Source organism: Neophocaena asiaeorientalis, unplaced genomic scaffold (assembly GCF_003031525.2).
Source record: "Neophocaena asiaeorientalis asiaeorientalis breed wild unplaced genomic scaffold, Neophocaena_asiaeorientalis_V1.1 scaffold180, whole genome shotgun sequence".
In the NCBI taxonomy this organism is placed as follows: Eukaryota; Metazoa; Chordata; class Mammalia; order Artiodactyla; family Phocoenidae; genus Neophocaena; species Neophocaena asiaeorientalis.
This window is the reverse complement of record NW_020173697.1, coordinates 1073037-1096452: the sequence shown is the minus strand read 5'-3', so window position 1 is coordinate 1096452 and position 23416 is coordinate 1073037. Positions and strand designations below refer to the sequence as shown.

The 23416-nt window shown below is 41.0% G+C and overlaps 2 long non-coding RNA genes across 2 annotated transcripts in view; both read left to right on the top strand.

Moving 5' to 3' along the window:
* The first annotated feature begins 45 nt into the window (after nt 1-45).
* On the top strand, nt 46-8834 carry LOC112403169 (uncharacterized). Its single transcript, XR_003003857.1, has 3 exons — nt 46-1048; nt 2574-2673; nt 8650-8834. It is a non-coding gene; the product is annotated as an uncharacterized LOC112403169 (long non-coding RNA).
* Nucleotides 8835-9042: 208 nt separating this feature from the next.
* Nucleotides 9043-23416, top strand: part of LOC112403170 (uncharacterized) — a 57590-nt gene continuing 43216 nt past the window's right edge. The window contains exons 1-2 of the long non-coding RNA XR_003003858.1: nt 9043-9087; nt 9593-9679. This is a non-coding gene — a long non-coding RNA (uncharacterized LOC112403170). The remainder of the gene's footprint in view (nt 9088-9592; nt 9680-23416) is intronic.

Here is a 23416-nt window from a genome sequence, read left to right as displayed (position 1 = left end):
AGTTGGATTTTCTTTTCTTTTCTTTTTGTCTGTGCCCCGCAGCACGTGGGATCTTCATTCCCCGACCAGGGATTGAACCTGTGCCCCCTGTATTGGAAGCGCAGAGTCTTAACCACTGGACCATCAGGGAAGTCTCCGCAGTTGGATCTTTATGTTTAGGGTACGGGTAGTTGAGAAAAGGGGAGATTCTGTTAACTTTCGAAGGTTTGGACATTTGGATGGATGATGCCGTTACTCATCTCGGAAAAAGAATAAAAAAGAAGAGTAGTTTCGGGTGGAGCAGGAGTGGAGAGAGGAGGGTGGTTAGTCTGTGAACGTGGAATTACTTGAAGGGGCCCTGGGTGTAACTGGGGATGTTTAGTAGGCGGTTGGCTAAATGGACTGGAGCTCAGACAAGAAATATGAGCTAGAAAATCAGAGTTTATCCGCTAGTCAACTAACCATCAACTAAGTAAGTGATCGAGTTATTCAACTAAATAATAGTTGAAGCCATGGCTGTCCCAGTTAAAGAAGCTGAGCCTGTACTCTGGGTGCCGGGCAATTCACACGTCTGAACTCATTCGCTCTTCCTTATGACCCCATGAAGTCGGTCCGCGTACTGGCCCCACTTTATAAGAGGGGACACGTCAGAGATGTCAGGGAACCTGCCCAGGATCACACACACGCAGCCTGCAGCCTGCGGGTTCTGAGTCTAGTGCCCACGCACTTCCCCACATGCTGGGAATGGACTCCGAGCGAGAAGAGAACTGGGCTGAGGTCAGAATCACAGGGGCCACTGGCATTAAGGGATGAGCAGAGAATGGGAGTGGTAGAAGAATTCAGAGGGTTGGCATGGAAGTCAGAGGAAGGCGTTTCCAGAAGGGAGGTGAGTGGAAGGACTTGCTGACAGCTGTTCTAGGGAAGCCATGTGTACACACCCTGGGATGGAGGAGCACACAGCCAAGTGAAGACCTGCAAAACCAGACTCAGTCAGCAGCCTGAGAGAGCTCGAATCTCCAAGCTCCACTTCACTGAGGCTGGAGCAGGTGGCATGGGATCCAAGAAACAGGTGCGAGACGTGTGTGCAGTTGACCGCACATTCCCTTGGCATGTTTATAAATACATTCCCTGTGATGCTTACTACAGAAAGCTTATGCCACAGAGATGGTTAATTTATTTGTACGACTTAAATATGTAGAAATACGTGAGTATGAGGAAGAAAGTGGAAACTGTTCAGGCCTCAGTCCATCTGAAGAGCTGTCCATCTCGATTACCCAGTGCTGACCTAGCCCAGAAGTGCAGTGCCAACACATACTGACTTTCCTCTTCCTCTTATTTCCCTGTTCATCTAACGCTTCTTTATTTCCCTGATTACATTGCTCATTTTGTTTCCTTGTATTTAATCCATAGTTGTTCAAAATAGTTGATTCCCTTTTATAGGTCAGCAATATCCAAATCCATACAGTAGGCCTGGCATTGTGTTTCTTGCAGGCCTGCTTCAGGGTGTTACTGTCCACTGCCTCCAGATCATGTTCCTAGTCACTCAGGAAAGATTTCCCCTCAAAACCACATTTGCATCTGGGCTTTCTAGTCCTTTGTTATGTCTCAAACATTTACTTATCACTGGCTGGACTCCCATCATTTCTAGGGAGAATTATTGAACACTGTTAAACTAGAAACATCTGTAACTCTTCAACCTGATGTCCATGGCACAGAGTTGCCCATTTGGGAAGCAGTTGAGTTGCAAACCAAGGCCTGCAATTAGAGAGGTTGCCCTTGAGACTTTTTTTCCCCTAATATTGCAATATTTATTTATTTATTTGACTGTGCTGGGTCTTAGTTGCGGCATGCGGGATCTTTCAATTGCGGCATGTGGGATCTTTAGTTGTGGCATGTGGGATCTTTTAGTTGCAGCATCTGGGATCTTTAGTTGCGGCATGTATGGAACTAGTTCCCTGACCAGGGATCGAGCCCAGGCCCCCTGCATTGGGAACGTAGAGTCTTAACCACTGGACCACCAGGGAAGTCCCGCCCTTGAGACTTTTAATTTGGGGCTCAAATTTTTAAAAATCTGAAACCAGTATTTGTTTTCTTGTATATGGAAACTTAAGGCATTTTGTTTTATTTTGTTTTTTCCTGATGGCCTGTTACTGAGACCTCTTGTTGAGCCCTGGTTTATGTTGCTCTGGAGACCATCTGTCTCTTTGAGACAAGCTCTGGAGCTTCCCAGAGTAAACTTCTCATGTGAGGTGGGTAAGCCCCCAAATTAATGACAGAGCCAATTCATGATATAGAACTTAAGCAGCTATGTTAAAAGTATGGGCATTAAATTTGAAAAGCGAGCTGATTAGTATTTCCTAAAAAACAAGCAAACAAATGATAACAACAACAAAATCCTTCCAGTCAGAAGAAGTCTCAGGAGATGTCTTAGGTATAAATAATTGTACACATTGGACATCTTAAGCTTGTGAAAAAAATGCGAACACACATAAACTCTTCCCCTGATTTCCACCTGAGAGCTCATGCATGTGCCCTGATTTAGAATCTGCTGCTTCTCTGTTCCCTAATTGACCCCTTTCTCCTGTTTCCTTCAGGCTTAAATCCTGGAGTTGCTGAGGTTAGGGTGTGGAGAGAAGCAGCAGCGGTTTCAACCTTCGCAGGCTCCTCCCAGGAGAGAAGGAGGACCTGTTTTATGTGAGTATCCTTAACAAAAGGAGTTTCAAAATAATGACGCTAATGGAAAACTAATTCACAGTATGTTTGTTGCAATAATAATGAGCTACAGACAAAATCGCCTTTTAGAATGTCTTTAAAATCTTCCATCCGTTAAAAAGAAGTTAACCTGTTTTATTAACTTATTTTTGAACTCAGTACAAGGATATTCTTTTTGATTAAAACTATTTAAAGTTTCCCTTAAGATTTCCTCTGAACCTGGGACATTTGTGCTGAGAATGGTTTTTGCAACTGGGTTGAAGAAGGTAACCTCTATTACCCAAACTTAGTTAGCTTTCTGCCTTTGCAGTGACACTTAGGAAAACTTACTCCACCAAGGAGCGCCCAGTGACGCCCTTGAGGAGACAGCATTGTTAATCACCAAGGGGCTGTCACCTACAATGTCAAGCAGATGCTGCTGCAGCTGTAGGAAGGGACCTGCTTCCCAGGGGCCCTCGTGCTGGAATTAGGATGCACTTGGGAACTGGCAGGATGCCAGACAGGCAGCCGTGGCTGTAACGGGGCTCATGGCAGGGATCTTCTTGCTCAGAAACTTTTCATCAGAAGAGCAAACACATGGCCTCCTTTACCTGGACACGGACAGTAAGTCACACTGGGGGCCTGGGACTTGTTCACAGCATTGGCATGTAGAGGTCGTGAGCACCCTGACAAACCTGATCTTTATTTTTTTGTTTTGAACATACTAACTTTTTATTCAGTTTGTTTCACAATAATGATAGTAATCTAATAGTGAAATAGTTTGATACAATAGCAATCAACGTTTAAAGTATTTTATGTTTTAAAGTATGGCTCAAGGAACACCCATTGCTTAAATGCACTTAGACATAACAAGACAATATTTTTCTATTGGCATCATTGACACCTATGAACAAAAGCCTAATAGATAGATAAAGGTTTAACCTTCCTTTTCTTTGGTGGCTGTTGAGAGACTTTAAAAGAACAGATAACTCATTGCAACAGGAATCTGCTACTGATATTAGCCTCTACATAATCCCTAGCTAAGATGTGGAATGCCAAAAACAAACTTTTGTTAGCTTGACCTCCTCCACCCCCTAACAATACAAGTTATCCCCAAACCCATGTTTTTATTTTAGATGTATTGATCTTCTAGTATAAGGCTTGGCCTTTTATTATTTTTATTTTTTAAAATATTTATTTATTTATTGGCTATGTTGGGTCTTAGCTGTGGCACATGGGATCTTTTGTTGTGGCACGTGGGCTTCTCTCTAGTTGTGGCACATGGCTCCAGAGCACGTGGGCTCTGTAGTTGCGGCACTTGGGTTCCCTAGTTGTGATGCACGGGCTCAGTAGTTGCAGCACACGGGCTTAGTTGCCCCCCAGCATGTGGGATCTTAGTTCCCCGACCAGGGATCAAACCCGCGTCCTCTGTATTGGAAAGCATATTCTTAACCACTGGACCATCAGGGAAGTCCCAAGACTTGGCCTTTTAAATACCAAATGCAATCAGTGGCCAACAACCTGACTTCTTCTGGAGAGTGAGAAGAAAGCAGAACGGAGAAATTTCTTTGAATTGTTTGGTGACTTTTAGCAAATTTAAAGAGGTCAGTAAATCCTGAGGCTTGGAGCTAAACCTACTGGTAAATAGTTAATTACATTTCTTAGACGCTACAGTCTTTATCTTGTGATGAACCTGACCTTTAAATATCATAGAAATAAAGTCAGAAAAAATGGACCTCCAGAGAGAACTGAATCTAGGAGAACTGTCCAGTTTTAGGAGCCCATGGAATATTTAGAATAAATGTTAACATGAAAATAAATTTTGGCAGGAAAAGAGGCCAAGAAGGAAGGGAACTTGAAAATAAGGCCTTTGGTTTCCTGGCAGTCTAAAAGAGGCATTGGACTGACAGGAAATGGAATCATAGCCCAGATCACAACGATAATTTTGCGATTTGTTGGAAACAACCTACTTATCAAACCGAGAAAGATGGAAAGATTGATTAAGTGTGCCAGCGTGTGTTCTTTGTAGACCCCAAGTGACTGTCGAAGCTTCCTAGGTACAAGCCTCTGGTTGGTCGGTAATGATAACAATAACAGTATTGACAGTAGTAATAATAATGTCATTGCCAAGTGTGCCAAACATTTTAGAAATGTGGGCTTATTTGACCCAAGCAACATTCTTTCATGAGGTAATTTTTCAGATAGGGGAACCGAGGCCCCAAAAGATTAGGCAGCTTGGCCAAGATCACCAAGCTGGTAAGTAGTAGAACTGAAACTGGAAAGAAGACAACAATAGGCTGTTAGCCCATTGTCTCAGTGAGTAGTAGAAGGAGTGGAATGAGAGATGAGAGAGTCTAAAACAACAGTATGACTCAAAAAGACTGCAGCCCACAACCTGAGTATAAACGAACCAGACATCCCCTCTAGGACTCAGAACCTTCCTTCTTATACCCCCTTAGTCTATGTTCTATTAACCTGGCTTGAGACCATTCTTCCTTGGATGCTTATAAACTTGAATCAGCTAAACAGTTTCCTACAAAGTCAGATATGGAAAATTGCCAAAATGTCCATCCTTTGGATAGAGTTTCTAAGTGGTTATAATTCTAGGAGTAAAATGATAGTGCCAGACACTCAGTAAACATTTGTTGAATGAATGAATGAGTTAATAAATGAATGAGTGAGAGGATAAGATACTTGGGTAGATGGTAGGTTGTTGGGAGTTATTCAGCATTCAGTAATAATTTATTGAGTGTCTACTTTGTACTGTGATTGATGTTTAGTGTCAGTGAGGACCAGCTCAGCAGCAAGCCACCACTGTTTTCTCAAAGTGCAGGCTACAAAACCACACTATAAATCCTTAGTTTTCTCCCTTGTACAATAAAAGGTTTAACTGACAGTTTTTATGGTACCTTCCATTTCCCACTTTCTGTGAGCATATGATTCTCAATATATTTTTAAAAATAAACTAAAATTTCAGAATAGTTTTAGATTTATAGTTGCTAACAATACAGAAACTTCAGTATACCTATACCTATACCTATATCTCTTTTATTTAACATCTTACATTCATGTGATATATTTGTTGCAATTAATGAATTGGCATTGATAAATTGTTATTAACTAAAGCCCATACCTTATTCATTTTTTCTTGTTTTTTTTCCCTAATGTCCTTGCTCTGGACACCACATTACATTTACTGTCAAGTCTCCTTAGGGTCCTCTGGGCTGTGACCACTTCTTAGACTTGCCTTGTTTTTGATGACCTTGACACCTTTTGAGGAGTACTCATTAGGTGTTTTGTAGAATGTCCCTCAATTGAGATTTGTCTAGTATTTATCTTGTGATTAGACTTGGGTTGTGTGTTTGGGGGAAGAAGGCCACAGAGGTGAAGTTCCATCTTCATCACATTATATCACGGGCACTTACTGGGAACGGACTCATAACAGTGGATGTTGACCTTGATCCTGGCTGTGGCAGTGTGTGTCAGGTTTCTCCACTGCAAAGTTGGTTGTCTTCTCCCCACCGCATGCCACATCCTTTGGAAGGAAGTCAGCCTGTACAGCCCACACCCAAGGAGTCAGGATATGCTCCACCTCCTTGAGTATCTGCGAACAGTTTTTGGAATTCTTCTGCACATGAGATGTGTCTATTCTCCCTCATTTATTCATATCAGTATGAACTCATGGATATTTTATTTTATACTTTGGATTATAATCCAATAGTACCTTCTTTTTTTTTTTTTTTGGCTGGCTGTTTGGCTTGCGGTATCTTAGTTCCCCGACCAGGGATTGAACCCATGCCCTCGGCAGTGAAAGAGTGGAGTCGTAAGCACTGGACTGTCAGGGAATTCCCTTCAATAGTACTTTAAAAATGTTATTTTGTTGCTCAAATTGTTCCAGCCTTGGCTGTTGGGAGTCCTTTTAGTTTTCTCCTGTGTCCTTTTGATATAAACCATCATCAGGTGTTAGTTTTTTTCCCCCAACATTTTCTTACTTTCTGACACTACAAGAAGCTCCAAGCTCATCTTGTATAATTCCTGTCCCAGTCCTAGAATCAGCCATGTCCTCAAGGAATGCTGGTTCCTTTTATTGGAGAATGGATTGGAAACGCAGACCCAGGCACTAGATGGACTCACTGCCTCTGGAGTGTCATAACTTCTGGGCCCTCTCTGCTGATGGAGCTGGGAAATATAGGTGCATATAGTAATCTATGTGCACACATCTGTAGGTATTTCTCTATGTAACCATTGTATTTATATCAAGCTACACATGAGTTTATATTGACGTCTCCAACTCTAATCTGTTTCTAGATGAACTGTTCTGACCTTCTCCCCTTGCTGATGGGTAACCTCCCTCTCCTGTCCCCACCATCTGCCACTCATTTAGTTGTTCTGTTCCAGCATTTGTGTACAGCAGTGTCAGAATTGTTAACCCGTATCCTGCAATAAATAATTTTATCAACTAGGACACGGTGCTTATGTGCAGTGTCTTTTGCCCTCAGTTTTATAGGCTCCATTTACAAAGTTGCTCAGGTCAGCACCTTTCCCTCTACCCCAGGCTCCAGTGAGGTTGTTTTGTGCGTTTGTAATACAGTTATATTGTCCTGTCACATTCTGCATTCCATCCTGTGATACCCCAACCTCTTAACTATACTTTTTTTTAACATGCATGCATTAAGGATCAGTCTTCATGCTGTAAAGGTCTATGGGTTTTGACAAATCCATAGTGTTTGTCAAATAACTATCCACTGTTACATTATGATGCAGAATAGTCTCACTGCCCTAAAATATCTCCTGGACTTCACCTAATCTGTCCTCCCCCCTGCCTGGAACTCTGGCAGTTATTGATCTTTTTACTATTTCTATAGTTTTACCTTTTTCAGACTATAATATAATTGGAAACATATAGAATGTAGCCTGTATAGACTGGCTTCTTTCACTTAGCAGTATGTGTTTGAGTCATTCACATGTTTTTAGAGTTCAATAGTTTATTTCTTTTTATCACTGAATAATTTTCCATGATACTGATATACCACAGTTTGTTCATCCTTTTACCTGTTGAAGGACATCTTTGCTGCTTACAGTTTTTACAGTTATAAATAAAGGTGCTATAAAGGTTTATGTGCATGTTTTATGTTGACATACGTTTTCGAATTTTTTGATCAATGTCTTTTTAACATTTTTCAGGTTGATTGTAATTGTTGATTTGTAATTATCTAGCTTTTATATGACTTCTCAAATCTAGCTATTTAAAAAATAATTTTCACATAATAAGTCTGTTTAGAATCAGGTACCATTTTTTATAAAAGTATAAACAATGAACCTGTAAGTGTTTTATGGAATAAGAGATCTCTAACTATAGGGCATTTTAGAAGTATTTACATTTAATATTCTTTGAAATATGAGCAGACATGTGGTCTGCCGAGGCCATTTCTTTTACACTGCAGGGAAATTTATAGGTGTTAAATTAGCTGCAAAGTTGTTCCTTTATTGCTCTGTCACTAATAAAACATGTTAAAAATTGTATATTTGTAAATCTAAATAGAAGCATTTGCAAGTTGAAATAATAAATACAACACGGTATTAGATAACTAAAACCAGCTCCCTTTGTGTATATACATATCAGATAGGACACAGGAAATGCCAAGAAATAGTGAGCTATGGAAATATTTTCCCTGGATATTTCATCTCTAAATACATGATATGTTTTTACATATAATCCTATTAAAACATCACTTACTGTTTCATAGGATGTGGGCATGCACTAGAGTGGGAGGCAAATATATCCACTAAAATTGGCCTAAAACATGATAACAGTTCTACCAAAAGAAAGCCTTTCTGTAACACTGTCTTTTGTCCTTGGCAAGTTAGTCTTTGCTTTTATCACTAATATTCCAGACAGGGCTCCTTTGAGGATGAAGTAGCAAAAATTGTCCCCACATTGTTACCACCTTACAGAACTTTCACTGCATTTTCCCACAGAATCTGAGTGACTTGTGCTGATTGGACCAGCAAGGCTGAATGTAAAATATCCTGCATCAGGAAAGCTTCAGCAGTGTATGCTGGGCTTCCCTGGTGGCTCAGTGGTTAAGACCCCACCTGCCAATACAGGGGACACGGGTTTGAGCTCTGGTCCAGAAAGATCCCACACGCCGCGGAGCAACTAAGCCTGTGCGCCACAACTACTGAGCCTGCACTCTAGAGCCCGTGAGCCACAACTACTGAGCCCATGTGCCACAACTGCTGAAGCCCGTGTGCCTAGAGCCTGTGCTCCGCTACAAGAGAAGCCACCGCAATGAGAAGCCCGTGCACCACAATGAAGAGTAACCCCCGTTCGCCGCAACTAGAGAAAAGCCCACGCGCAGCAACAAAGACCCAACGCGGCCAAAAACAGATTAATTAATTTAAAAAAGAAACAGTGTATGCTATGTTTTATTTTGTGTCTTAAGTTACTCGATGTAAAATATTTCAGAAAACGGGGAAAGCCAAGTATCAGTGAGAATGAGGGACTTAAGACTATCATACTTGTTCAGTGTGTTTCTCTTCTCCATAGAAATTAGAGCCTTTTTAGTGTCAGAAAATTAATGAGTCCAAACTATGTTGGCAAATGCTGGGATTTTCTTACCTGACCTAAAAGTTTCAGAGATTTCTCCACTAGGAGCCTGACTCGCTCAGAGGTGAGGACCGGCTTCCCAAGAAGCTCGGGGGGTGGGGTGGTTAGGGCTTTAATTCAGTGGAAGAAATTCACGAGAGTATTCTTGGGAGTTTGATTCTCTCTGAAGCAGAACATACTTTATGATCCATTTGATGGGGGCTTTTATAGATAGACTATGTCCCTTTAATATACAAAATTATAACAGGGAAAAATCTTCTTCTGCCTCTCTTTCACAAAAAAAATGTTTGTTTCTTTTATTTTGTTTTTTAGCTGGAGAAGCAGCAAGACGGAACAAGACATTGAGCCCCTAGATCTTCTTGCCTTGTTCCCCGAATACTCTCAATTATGCCAGTACAGGTGAGTTGATATACAGGTCTCTGGGTAAAGGACATTTACAGAGATTGTTCTTCCCCGTATCCCCCTGATGTGCCAAACTAAACTTACCAAGGATCCTCCAGGAGGAGAGGGATCGACACTCTGTTCCCTTCTCTTCTGAGATTCAGCTTTCTAAGGGCTGAGATAGCCCTGACGGAGGGTCCCTGGTAGCGAATAAACATTAAACTTCCCCCAGGAAAAAAGAGGGAGTCTGAGTCAGGAGCTTAGGCTCAACACCAGAGCCTAGAGGTTTGTAGGGGAAAAGCGTGTTCTAGATGCAGTGTGCAGCTGTGTTCAGAAACCCAATTATACCCGGGCACCTTGGCACAGTGGTCGTGTTTGTGGAACAGTGGCTGACTGTGTGAGTATAAATCCAATAAGCCTTAGGAGTCTGTGTCCTCAGGGCCACCCTGCTGCCTGCACAGGGTTCTGAAGCAGAAAGGACATCCTCATGGCAGGACAGGGACTCACTGGAGCCTGTCAGAATCAGTTTTCAACAGGGACACTATGTAGAAGTGATTAAAATCAGAACTTTTAAAATTGAAGTACAGTTGATTTACAATGCTGTGTTAGTTTCTGGTGTACAGCAAAGTGATTCAGATATATATATATATATATATATATTCTTTTTCGTATTGTTTTCCATTATGGTTTATTACAAGATATTGAATATAGTTCCCTGTGGTATACAGTAGGACCTTGTTGTTTATCTATTTTATATATAGTAGTTTGTATATCCTAGTCCCCAACCCCTAATTTATACCCCCCCTTGGTAACCATAAGTTTGTTTTCTTTTTTTTTAATCTATTTTATTGAAGTATGGTTGATTTACAATGTTGTGTTAATTTCTGCTGTGCAGCAAAGTGATTGAGTTATACATATTTATGCATTCGTTTTCATATTCTTTTCCATTATGGTTTATCACAGGATATTGTATATAGTTCCCTGTGCTGTACAGTAGGACCTTGCTGTTTATCCATCCTATATGTACTAGTTTGCATCTGCTAATCCCAAACTCCTAATTGATCCCTCCCCACACTTTGGTAACCATAAGTTTGTTTTCTATGTTTGTGAGTCTGTTTCTGTTTTGTAAATAAGTTCACTTGTATCATATTTTAGATTCCACATATAAGCGATATCATATGATATTTGTCTTTCTCTGACTTACTTCACTTATGGATGGATAATCTCCAGATCCATCCATGTTGATACAAATGGCATTATTTCATTCTTTTTTATGACTGAGTGGTATTCCATTGTACATACACTACATCTTCTTTATCCATTCATCTGTCAGTGGACATTTAGGTTGTTTTGATGTCTTGGCTATTGTAAATAGTGCTGCAGTGAACATTGGGATGCATATATCTTTTTGAATTACAGTTTTGTTTGGATTGGAGGGGGATTGCTGGAACATATGGTAACTCTATTTTTAGTATTTTAAGGAACCTCCATACTGTTCTCCATAGTGGCTGCACCAATTTACATTCCCACCAACAGTGTAGGAGGGTTCCCTTTTCACTACACCCTCTCCAGCATTTATTATTTGTAGACTTTTTATGATAGCCATTCTGACTGGTGTGAGATGATACCTCATTGTAGTTTTGATTTGCGAGATATTGAGCATCTTTTCATATGCCTGTTGGCCATCTGTATCTCTTGGAGAAAAATCTATTTAGGTCTTCTGCCCATTTTTTGATTGGGTTGTTTGTTTTTTTATTGTTAAGTTATATGAGCTCTTTGTATATTTTGGAAATTAATCCTTTGTCGGTTGCATTGTTTGCAAATATTTTCTCCCAGTCCGTAGGTTGTCTTTTCACTTTGTTTATGGTTTCCTTTACTGTGAGAAAGCTTGTAAGTTTGATTAGGTTCTATTTGTTTACTTTTGCTTATATCTATTGCCTTAGGAGACTGAGCTTAGAAAACATTGGTATGATTTATGTCAGAGAATGTTTTGCCTATGTTCTTTTCTAGGAGTTTTATGGTATCCTGTCTTAAGCCATTGTCAGTTTATTTTTATGCATGGTTTGGGGGAGCATTCTAACTTCATTGATTTACATGAGGCTGTCCAGCTTTCCCAATGCCACTTGCTGAAGAGACTGTCTTTTCTCCAGTGTATATTCTTGCCTCCTTTGTTAAGATGAACTGACCATAGGTGTGTGGGTTTACTTCTGGGCTCTCTACTCTGTTCCATTGATCCATATGTGTGTTTTTGTGCCAATACCATGGTGTTTTGTAAAATCAGGACTTTTAGTAGACTGATCAGTTCCTTCCCCCTGGAACTTTGAAACAAGACTACTCCCTTTGGACTAAGTTCCCAGGTTCCTGGACAATTTGGGGAATGAAGAGTCCTTAAGAGAGAGATACTGAATTACCTACAATGTAGAGGGTTGGAGGCTTAAGCAAATACTTAGAAAAATAGAGATGCCCAAGTTTTGAATCCAAAACCAATGGAGGTCATACAGATTAATATGCCATTCACTGGGACTCACCAAGAGCTCAGGTGTTTGCCAAACTTTTTTAACTACTGAAAAAATTTCTTTTAAACTAAGAATCCTGAAGGACTAGATTGCAAGGAACACTGGTTGGAAAATGCTTCTCGAATGGCAGAATTTTAGATACTAAATCATGACAAAGGAGCAGTCAGTTTGGGGCAGGGGCTCTTTCCTGGTACCTGCCCTTATGATTGCTTGACTGTCTCAGGGTAGACTAGCCCCACAGGTCTGCGGCACTAATCACAGTGTTCTAATAACTCCAACCCAAGGAGGGCAGAGGAGAGGGTGCTTAGCTGAGATCACAGCCTTCTCCTTGGCTCTGTCCATCCATCCTTGGCCTTTGAATAATAACCCCCTGCAATCACTCGTTGGCACTGGGTGTAGGGATTTTCATCCATTTTACTGTATATCCTCAGTGCCTAGACTCTGCCTGGCCCAGTTTAAATGTTCAATAACTGTGTGTTAAACATTGAACTTCTGGCCTTCTCTGTCCTGGCAAAGTTACTAGAAACCTAACACATTGTTTCCTTTGCATAGTTTGTGACTTGCAGTGCAGGTCAGATCCTTGTGAAGGTTCAGGAAGTGTGAGAGAAGCAGTGACTGGGAAATCCTGACTGGGCTTGGTGGGCCCAGTCCTCAGCAACACATGGAAAATAATGTTTGATTTGTCAGTCAGATGAAACCCATATCTACCTAAGTCAGACCAACCTGGCATGGCGGGGGCAGGGATGCAATGAAGCCATTTCAAGCTCTACCAGCTGAATCACTATCCCCCCAACCCTGCATTGCCCCGTCTAAGGATGACGGGCAGTGTGTTTAACAAGCTGTATGGCAACGTAAGTTTTATAAACAAATGTATATAAATAAATCATTATATAAGTAAAAACCTAAAATATTCCCTTTTTGGGACTTCCCTGGCGGTCCAGTGGTTAAGACTTCATTTTTCAATGCAGGGGGTTGCGGGTTCGATCCTTGGTTGGGGAGCTAAGATCCCACATGCCTCGGGGCCCCCAAACCAAAACATAAAACAAGCAATATTGTTACAAGTTCAATAAAGACTTTAAAAATGGTCCACATCAAAAAATCTTTTAAAAAAAAATTCTGTTTTTATTCTCTCAACTAAACTAAACCATCCTGAAGCTACTAACTCTGTGGTATAAATTAAAATGGTCATCCAATCATTCTAATTATTTCTAAATCATTACTGATGTTTAGAAATTACTGGGTGGTCTTACGTTTGATAAGCACTCATGAAGCTGGACGCTGCCCGTCTCTAAGCTATGATTCTGCAGAGGAAACAAGCTCTTCCGATGCCTTTCCTGTGAACTTGATGGTCATTAGACCTGGGGCCAGGCATGGCTGCAGTGAGAGAGTGACCAGGCGGGCTGTCCCTCATGTTCTGGATGCTGGCGCATCTCACGGAGCCCGTACCTGGAGGGCCTTTGCTTCCACCCTCACCTACAGCACTGCCCCAGCCAGCCTGTCCCCCCTACTTCTGCCCCCCTGGGCCCCTCCTGAGGTCAGGCAGGGACTGCGTCCGCTCGGCTACCACCTTGGCCTGCTCGGCTCATGCACCAGCGTCCAGGTGCACCCGTCCCAAGTCCCATTGCCACCTGCTCGGTGGCCACTGGATGATGTCATTTGGTGATGCGTGGCCTAACCTCAGCTGTTTACCAGCCTTCAGGACTGTAGTTCTGTGTGATAACCTGCAGGAACACCATGCCAGTGCATGCAGGCTGAATATCAACCCTGGCCCCGTCCCTTCTGAGTGGTTCAGAGAGTCGCGAAGTCTTATGCATGTGTTAGGGCTAGGCCGCGAACCCTCCCCTTCTGTCTCACGGTACCTACCATTTCCTTCTCTGTCTCTCACCTCCGTACAGTGGCTCCCACGTTGATGTGTTGATTCCTGGAACCATCCCTCAGGTAGTGTTGCCCTTCGGATGCTCTGTCTCTGAGCTGAAGCAGGAGAAGGTCCCCTCCACTGGCCTGATGGGCCCACAGTTGCCAGGCTGAGCTGCCTTATTCTCTTCGTGACTTGCTCCTCACTGCACCCTGAGTCTCTGGAACCATACCAGACAGTAACCCCAGCATCTACCCCGGCAGCTGACTGTTGCCCACACAGCTCACCATCTTCTGGATTAAGCCTGTACATTTCCCCCCAGTTTTAATGAGAAATAATTGATATACAGCACTGTATAAAGTTAAGGTGTTCAGCGTAATGGTTTGACATACATATATTGTGAAAAGCTTACCACAATAAGTTTAGTAAACATTACATCTCATATAGGTAAAGAAAAGAAGTTTTTTTTCTTTGTTTTTTTTTTAGAAGTTTTTCTTCTTGTGATGAGAACTCTTAGGATCTACCCTCTTAACTTTCAAATATACCATACAGCAGGGTTAACTGTCGTCACCCTGATGTACGTCACATCCCCAGGGCTTGTTTATCTTATAAATGGAAGTTTGCACCTTTGACCAATCTTATTCCACCCCCTGCTTCTGCTGCCTTTGGTACTTTGGTAACCAAAAATCTGATCTCTCTTTCTATGCCGTTTTTCTTTTCAAGATTCCACATGTAAGTGAGATCATACAGTACTTGTCCTTCCCTGTCTGACTTATTTCACTTAGCACAATGCCTTCAAGTTCTATCCACATTTTGCAAACGGCAGGATTTTCTTCTTTCTTATGGCTGATGATTCCATTGTACGTATATACCAAAACTGCTTTATTCCTTCATCTTTCAGTGGTCACCTCAGTTGTTTCCATGTTTTGACTATTGTAAATAATGATGCTGTGAACATAGGGGTACAGATATTTCTTCAACATAGTGTTTTTGTTCCTTTCAGATATATACCCAGAAGTGGAATTGCTGGATCGTATGGTAGTTCCATTTTTAAGGAACTATAAGTAGAATTTGCCCCTTTTTAAATTGGATTATTTGGGGGATTTTTGCTGTTGAGTTGTATGAGTTCTTTATATATTTTAGATATTAACCCCCTATCAGGTGTATGATTTGCAAATGCTTTTTCCCATTCTGTGGGTTGTCATTTCATTTTCTTGATTATTAATTTCATTGTGCAGCCTAAATATTTTGACACTCTTTCTACTCTGGGTTATTTCTTCCCCCAATAGCTTGGTAGCTTATGAAGAGGTCTTTAATCCCCAGTGGGTTAAGGACATTCTGCTCAACACACGTGGGCATCAGAAGCAGCCATTTGAGTGGGACCAAGGCATGAATACTGAAAACTCCATAGGTGACCTGGATGTTCATCCAGGGTGAACACCAGGCTTCCCTGGTGGCGCAGTGGTTGAGAATCCGCCTGCCAATGCAGGGGATACGGGTTCGAGCCCTGGTCCGGGAAGATCCCACATGCCACGGAGCAACTAAGCCCCTGTGTCACAGCTACTGAGCCAGCGCGCCTAGAGCCCGTGAGCCACAACTACTGAAGCCCGTGAGCCACAACTACTGAAGCCCGCGTGCCTAGAGCCCGTGCTCCGCAGCAAGAGAAGCCACTGCAATGAGAAGCCTGTGCACCTCAACGAAGAGTAGCCCCTGCTCGCTGCAACTAGAGAAAGCCCGTACACAGCAACAAAGACCCAGTGCAGCCAAAAATAAATAAGATAAATTAACAAACAAACAAAAAACATCTAAGAGAAGAGCCCTTAGCTTAGGGGCCTTCTGTTTGGGTCCAAAGCACGTACTCAGTTGTCCCCTCCATTTGTAGGCCCAGTGCTGGATGTACCGACATGCCTCAATCGGATTGATTCTTCGGAAATTCGTGGTTGGTTGTTATCTGGGCCTCCTGCCACTCTGTAAACCACCCCTATGGGCAGTGATGCACAATTCCCTTTAGGTTAACTCTGTAAGTTGCATTTCAAAAAGAGAAAAAGACTTGACATCACAAGGAAACCACTTCTAGTTGCTTCATTTCCTGGAGCCTACAGCTTTTTTTTTTTTTTTTTTTTTGGTACAGCTGGCAAAATGCCTGGGACAAGATGTATTCAATTCTAGTCAAAGCAGAGCTATGTCCGGAGAAACAGACGGCCCACCTAAGGTGAAAAAAATTACTTTCTTGGCAGGCAAGCCAGGGTGATTTATTCACCTCTTCCTCTAGGAAGGCAGGAATGTGTGCAGGCAAAATAAATACAACATGTTACAAGCACATTCCACAGATGAACAGAATAATTGGTGCTGAACCAGGCAGTGGGAGGTATCCTCCTGCGTCCAGACAGGCTCAGGGAGCTTGTCACACACGCATGAAAGTGCCCCCAGAACTGGAAAATCACTCCATCGGGGAGGTAATTAGAATCAGGACATAAGTGAAGAGACCCATCGTAACCCTCTCTGAGAGCCCGTGATGACACGCTGAGAATATCAGGGACAGGTATAGGCTCAGAAAAATGACTGGCTATACACAAAGCAGTGAGAATCGTATTGTGCTCCATCTAAAGAAATCCTGTCTGGGGTTAATGAGGCAGACAGGTAATCCGCATTTGTTTAGAAAAGGGGCGATACGGCCTCAGAATTTGTTGCTGATTATCTAATACTTTTCCTGGTGGTTACTGGTGTTCAGATCACCTGGAAAGTACATCCCACTCAGAAGGCTTTTCCGATACCTGATGAAACACCCCTTAAGTGTTTCCGCTCTTTTGTTCTGAGTCTGCATTCAACAAGTAACATTCTGATTATGAATTTGGTCTCCCAGTTACCTTGATAACGGGCGGGATTGAGGAAACAAGTTTGGAGGTCACTGGAAAGGCTTATTATATACTTGTTACAAATAAGTGAATTTGTGTTTTGTTTGCTATGTCAATCGTTTGAAGGTGTGGTTAGCACAGGTTAGTCCTGCAACCTACATGCCTGCCAGGACAGACAGAATCCACTCTTTGGACCTGCACAGCTGAGTGCCAGAACCCGGAATCTCTGGCCATTGCTCCATATGCAGTCTTGTGAGGCTCCACCCACACAGCCCAGGGTCTGTGCCTCTCTTTAAATTCAGCATAAACCATCCCCCATAGTCACCTCCCTACCGCTTCTTTAAAATTAGCAGAGGGTAATTCTAAATTATCTTCTCTGCAATGACTTCTCGTGTCTTGTAGCCTTGAACCTTAGGAAACAAGTTGCATTACCTGTGATCACACTGTGACCATGTAGTTTTACCCAGTTGCAAACTTTAAGCTTCCTGTGGTCCTTCCTGCCCTCTTCACTTGGAGAGCTGGGCCATGGTTAGGCCACATGAGGATGTACTGAGGGTCCCCCTGTACCCCTTGATCAAGTAACTTGAAAGGAGTGTATGTTCTCATCCGCAGGAGCAGAACTAGAATGGCACTTCTGTCTGTCAGCTGTGCCCTCAATAGCTGTGAGCTTGGCCCTTCCCCCATCAGAGAGACGGTCCTTCTGTGACCTGCCCTGGCATCCTCATCCCTGACTCTCACAAAGGCACCATCGCTTCAAGGACTTTTGCTTAGTCTTCACTTTCCTACGGAGTAAGTTGGTGGCACCGTGCACTCCTTGGTGGACACTCCACACTGGTTGTTTGCTGGAGGGCATTTGTCCACTTTGGTGACCAATAGTTTTTGCTCATTTCCAGAATGAGATGGAAGCAGGAATGACCCAACTCTGGGAATTACCTATTAGCCTTACATCCCAGAAATTGCCCTGTATCCCTTGAAAACAGCAAGCCATCTTCCCTTTAAATGTAAAATAGAAATATCAGTATTGCGTATTAATTTCTTCTTCCCCTAATTGGGAGAGTTGGCCGAAGGACTAATAATGGTGACTGTTGTAAAAATGTTCTTAAAATAGTCGCTTCATAGATAAGAGATGCATTTACTGCAACCGAGATTTATGAAGGTTCTGTGAGATGGCAAAATGGGGTTTGCAACGCAGGATGTTTATTGCTTCCAGGGGCTGTGGCTAATCTCTCATGAAGCAAGTTTTCAGTTGGGTAGAGATTGAGTAATTAGAACAGAGATGCATTGTGTAACTCCTTCTTCCTCTTTATTTTTTGTGAACCAGTGAATACCCTCAGTCTCAAGCTGCAGGCCAGCTTAATAGATTTGATTTTTGAGTGTCTCGCATCATGAGAGCTCAGCAGTTCTTGCAACAAGTGCCCACAGATAACCAAGGCCTTGTATCTGTCTCTGTGCTGATGTTGAACTTGTCTGACAGATACACCTAAGGGCATCCTAATAGCCTTTTCTTTAAAGGGAAAGAGAACTGACCTTTACTGATTACTTACTCTGTAGGCATACTATCTTTATTTCTCATGGCTGATCTATGAGATTGGTATTATTTTCCTTATGTTATAGGTGGGATTGACACCAGAGAGATTAAGTAACTTGCTCCAGGTAATAGAAAACCTTCGAAGCTGAAGACAAACGTGCTCTCTTCTGCTCAGTTTTATACAGAAGTGAGGTGATAATACAGTAGAGCTGGATTTCTGGATTTAAAACCAGGCCTATCTGACCCCAAAGCCACTGCTCCTTCTGTTGTGCTATGTTGCCATATTGACATACAAGAGGCTCGATAAATGCCTAAGGGTTTTTTTCTTTTTTTTTTAGTTTTGCTACTCTGAATTATTTTTTTTCAATTGTGTGTGTATCTGGCAAAATGCACATAATATATAATTTACCACCTTACCCATTTTTAAGAGCACAGTTCAGTGGTATAAATACATTCATAATATTGTGCAACCATCACATCTCCATAACTTTTTTCATAAAACTGAAGCTCTGGGACTTTCCTTGCGGTGCAGTAGTTAAGAATCCACCTGCCAGTGCAGGGGGCATGGATTCGATCCCTGGTTCAGGAAGATCCCACATGCCATGGAGCAACTAAGCCCGTGCGCCACAGCTACTGAGCCTGCACTCTAGAGCCCGTGAGCCACAACTACTGAAGCATGCATGCCTAGAGCCCTACTCTGTACCAAGAGAAGCCTGCACTCAATGAGAAGCCTGTGCACCAAAAGGGAGAGTAGCCCCCGCTTGCCACAACTAGAGAAAGCCCATGCGCAGCAACAAAGACCCAAAATGCAGCCAAAAATAAATAAAATTTAAAAAAAAAGAATCTTAAAAAAACCCTGAAACTCTATTCCTACTGAACAATAACTCCCTCATCCCTCTTCCCCTAGCCCCTGGGAACCACCATTGTACTTTTTGTCTCTACGAATTTGACTATTTTTAGTACCTCATATAAGTGGAATCACAGTATTTGTCTTTTTGTGATTGCCTTATTTTAGCATATTGTCCTCAAGTTTCATGCACACTGTAGTATATTGTAGAATTTCCTTCGCTTTTAAGGCTGAGTAATATTTCATGTATGTATGTATTACATTTTGCTTCTCCATTCATCTGTCAATGGACCCTTGTCTTGTTTCCACATTTTATTTATTGTCAATAATGCTGCTGTGCACATAGGTGTACAAATATCTCTTTGAGACCCTGCCTCCTTTGGGATATATACCTCAGAAGTAGAATCGCTGGATCATACGGTAATTCTATTCTTAATTTTTTGAGGTACCTCCATACTATCTTCCACAGCAGGTGTACCATTTCGTATTCACACTAACAGTGCACAAGGGTTCCAATTTCTCTGCATCCTCGCCAACACATATTGTTTTGGTTTTTTGAGAGTAGCCATCTTAATGGGTGTGAGGTAGTATCTCATTGTAGTTTTGATTTGAATTTCTCTAATAATTAGTGATATTGAGCAACTTTTCATGTGCTTATTGGCCATTTGGATATCTTTGAAACTTGTATATCAAGTCCTTTGCCCGTTTTTGATTGAGTTGTTTGTTTTTTGTGTTGTTGAGTTTTAAGAGTTCCTTATGTGTTCTGTATGTTCTGGATATTAATTCCGATATTAATCAGATATATGATTTACAAATATTTTCTCCCATTCTGTGGGTTGCCTTTTTACCCTGTTGATAGTGTCTTTGATGCACAGAATTTTAAAATTTTCATGAAGTCCCATATGGTGTCACATCCAAGAAATCATTGCCAGATCCAATGCTGTGAAGCTTTGACTCAGATTTTCTTCAAAGAGTTGTTTTTTCCTCCCATAGGCCTTTCATTTAGGTCTTTTATCTATGTAGAGTTAATTTTTATATATGGTGTTAGTTAAGGACCCAACTTCATTCTTTTGCATGTGGATATCCAGTTTTTTCCAGCACCATTTGTTGAAAAGACTTCTTTCCCCATTGAATCGTCTTGGCATCCTTGTCAAAAATCAGCTGACAATAGATGCAAGGGTCTATTTCTGGGTTTTCTATTCTATTATTGTTATGTCTGTCCTTATGCCAATACAACACTGTTTTGATTTCTGTAGCTTTATGGTAAGTTTTGAAATCAGGAAGTGTGAGTACTCCAGTTTTGCTCTTCTTTTTCAAGATTGTTTTAATTATTCAAGGTCCCATGAGACTCTCTATGAATTTTAGGGTGGGATTTTTCTATTTCTGCAAAAAAAATGTCATTGGGATTTTGATAGGGATTCCATTTAATTTGTAGATTGTTTTGGGTAATGTTGACATTTTAACAATATCAGGTCTCACAATCAGTGAATGTGGGATCTATTTTCATTTATTTATCTCTTTAATTTCTTTCAGCAATGTTTTATATTTTTCATTGAACAAGTGTTTCACTTCCTTGGTAAAGTTAATTCCTAAGTATTTTATTCTTTTCCATATTATAAATGGAATTGTTTTTGTAATTTCCTTTTTAGATTGCTCATTATTAGTATATACAAATGCAACTAATTTTTATGTATTGACTTTGTATCCTGCTACTTTGCTGAATTCATTTATTAGTTCTAATAGTTTTCTTTGTGTGGAATCTTTTAGGGTTTTCTATATGTGAGATAATGTCATCTACAGAGATAATTTTACTTCTTCTTTTTCAGTTTGGATGCCTCTTATTTCTTTTTCTTACCTAATTGCTCTGGGTAGAACTCCAGTACTATGTACAGTGGAAGTGGTGAAAGCAGGCATCCTTGTCTTGTTCCTGATATTAGAGGAAAAGTTTTCAATCTGTCACCATTGAGTATAATGTTTGCTCTGGGTTTTTGTATATTGCGTTTACTGTGTTGAGGTAGTTTTCTTCTTCTATTCCTAGTTTTTTCAATGTTTTTACCATGAAAGGGCGTTGAATTTTGTCAGAAGCATTTTCTACATCAATTGAGGTGATCGTGTGTGATGTTTATTCTTTCTTTCTGTTAATGTAGTGTATTACATTGATTTTTGTATGTTGAACCATCCTTGCATTCTGGGAATTAATCCCACTTGGGCATGGGGCGTAATCCTTTTAATATGTTTTTGAATTTGATTTGCTAGCATTTTGTTGAGGATTTTTGCATTGATGTTCATGAGGGATATTTGTTTGTAGTTTTATTGTTGTGTCTTTATCTGGCCTTTGGTGGAAGGGTAATTCTGGCCTCATTGAATGATTAAGAGGTGTTCCATCCTCTTTGATTTTTTGGAAAAGTTTAAAAGAAGGATTGATATTAGTTCTTCAAATGTTTGGTAGTATTTCGCAGTGAAGCAACTGGGTCCAGGGCTTTTCTCTGTCTGGAGATTTTTAAAATTCAATCTCCTTACTAATTGTAGGTCTATACACATTTTCTATTTCTTCATGATTTAGTCTTGGTTGGTTTCATGTTTCTAGGAATTTGTCCATTTTATCTATGTTGTGCAACATGTTGGTATATAATTGTTCATAGTACTCTCTTACATCCTTTTTCTCTCTTTAGAATCAGTAGTAATGTCCTCCCTTTTATTTCTGATTTTTGTAATTTGATTCTTTTGTCCTTTATTCTTAGTCCAGTATCTAAAGGTTTGTCAATTTTGTTGATCCTTTTGAAGAGCCAACTTTTGGTTTCATTGATTTTCTTTATTGTTTTTCTCTTCTCTGTTTTGTTTCTCTCTAATCTTTATTATTTCCTTCCTCCTGCTAGCTTTGGGTTTAGTTTGCTCTTCTTTTTCTAGTTCCTTAAGTTATAAAGTTAGGTTGTTGATTTAATTTTCTTTTTTTTTTTTTTTTGCCATACCGTGTGGCATGTGGGATCTTATTTACCCTGACCACAGATTGAACCCATGCCCCCTGCATTGCAAGCACGGAGTCTTAACCAGTGGACCGCCAGGGAAGTCCCATCTTTCTTGTTTTTTTATTGAATATAGTTGATTTACAATGTTGTGTTAATTTCTGCTGTACAGTAAAGTGATTCAGTTACACATATATATACATTCTTTTTTCTTTTCTTCTCCACTATGGTTTATCTCAGGATATTGAATATGGTTCCCTGTGCTATACAGTAGGACCTTGTCATTTATCCATTCTATATGTAATAGTTTGCATCTGCTAACCCCAAACTCCCAGTCCATCCCTCCCCCAACCCCTCCCGCTTGGCAGCTACAGTTCTGTTATCTATGTCTGTGAGTCTGTTTCTGTTTTGTAGATAAGTTAATTTGTGTCATATTTTAGATTGCACATATAAGTGATATCACATGGTATTTGTCTTTCTCCTTCTGAGTTACTCCTCTTAGTATGATAATCTCTAGGTTCATCCATGTTGCTGAAAATGGCATTATTACTTTCTTTTTTAAGGCTGAGTAGTATTCCATTGTATGTATATATATATATATATATATATATACCACTTCTATTTTATCCATTCAGCTGTCAGTGGACATTTAGGTTGTTTCCATGTGTTGGCTATCATAAATAGTGCTGCTGTGAACATAGGGGTGCAAGTATCTATTCAAATTAGAGTTTTGTCTGGGTATATACCCAGTAGTGGGATTGCTGGATCATATGGTAGCTCTACTTTTAGTTTTTTTTTTTTTTAAGCATCTTTATTACAGTATAATTGCTTTACAATGGTGTGTTAGTTTCTGCTTTATAACAAAGTGAATCAGTTATACATATACATATGTCCCCATATCTCTTCCCTCTTGCATCTCCCTCCCTCCCACCCTCCCTATCCCATACTGTTCTCCACAGTGGCTGTATCAGTTTACATTCCCACCAACAGTGTAAGAGGGTTCCCTTTTCTCCACACCCTCTCCAGCATTTATTGTTTCTAGATATTTTTCTTTTTCTTTTTTTTTTTGTGAGGTATGTGGGCCTCTCATTGTTGTGGCCTCTCTTGTTATGGAGCACAGGCTCCGGACGCGCAGGCGCAGCAGCCATGGCTCACGGGCCTAGCCACTCCGAGGCATGTGGGATCTTCCCA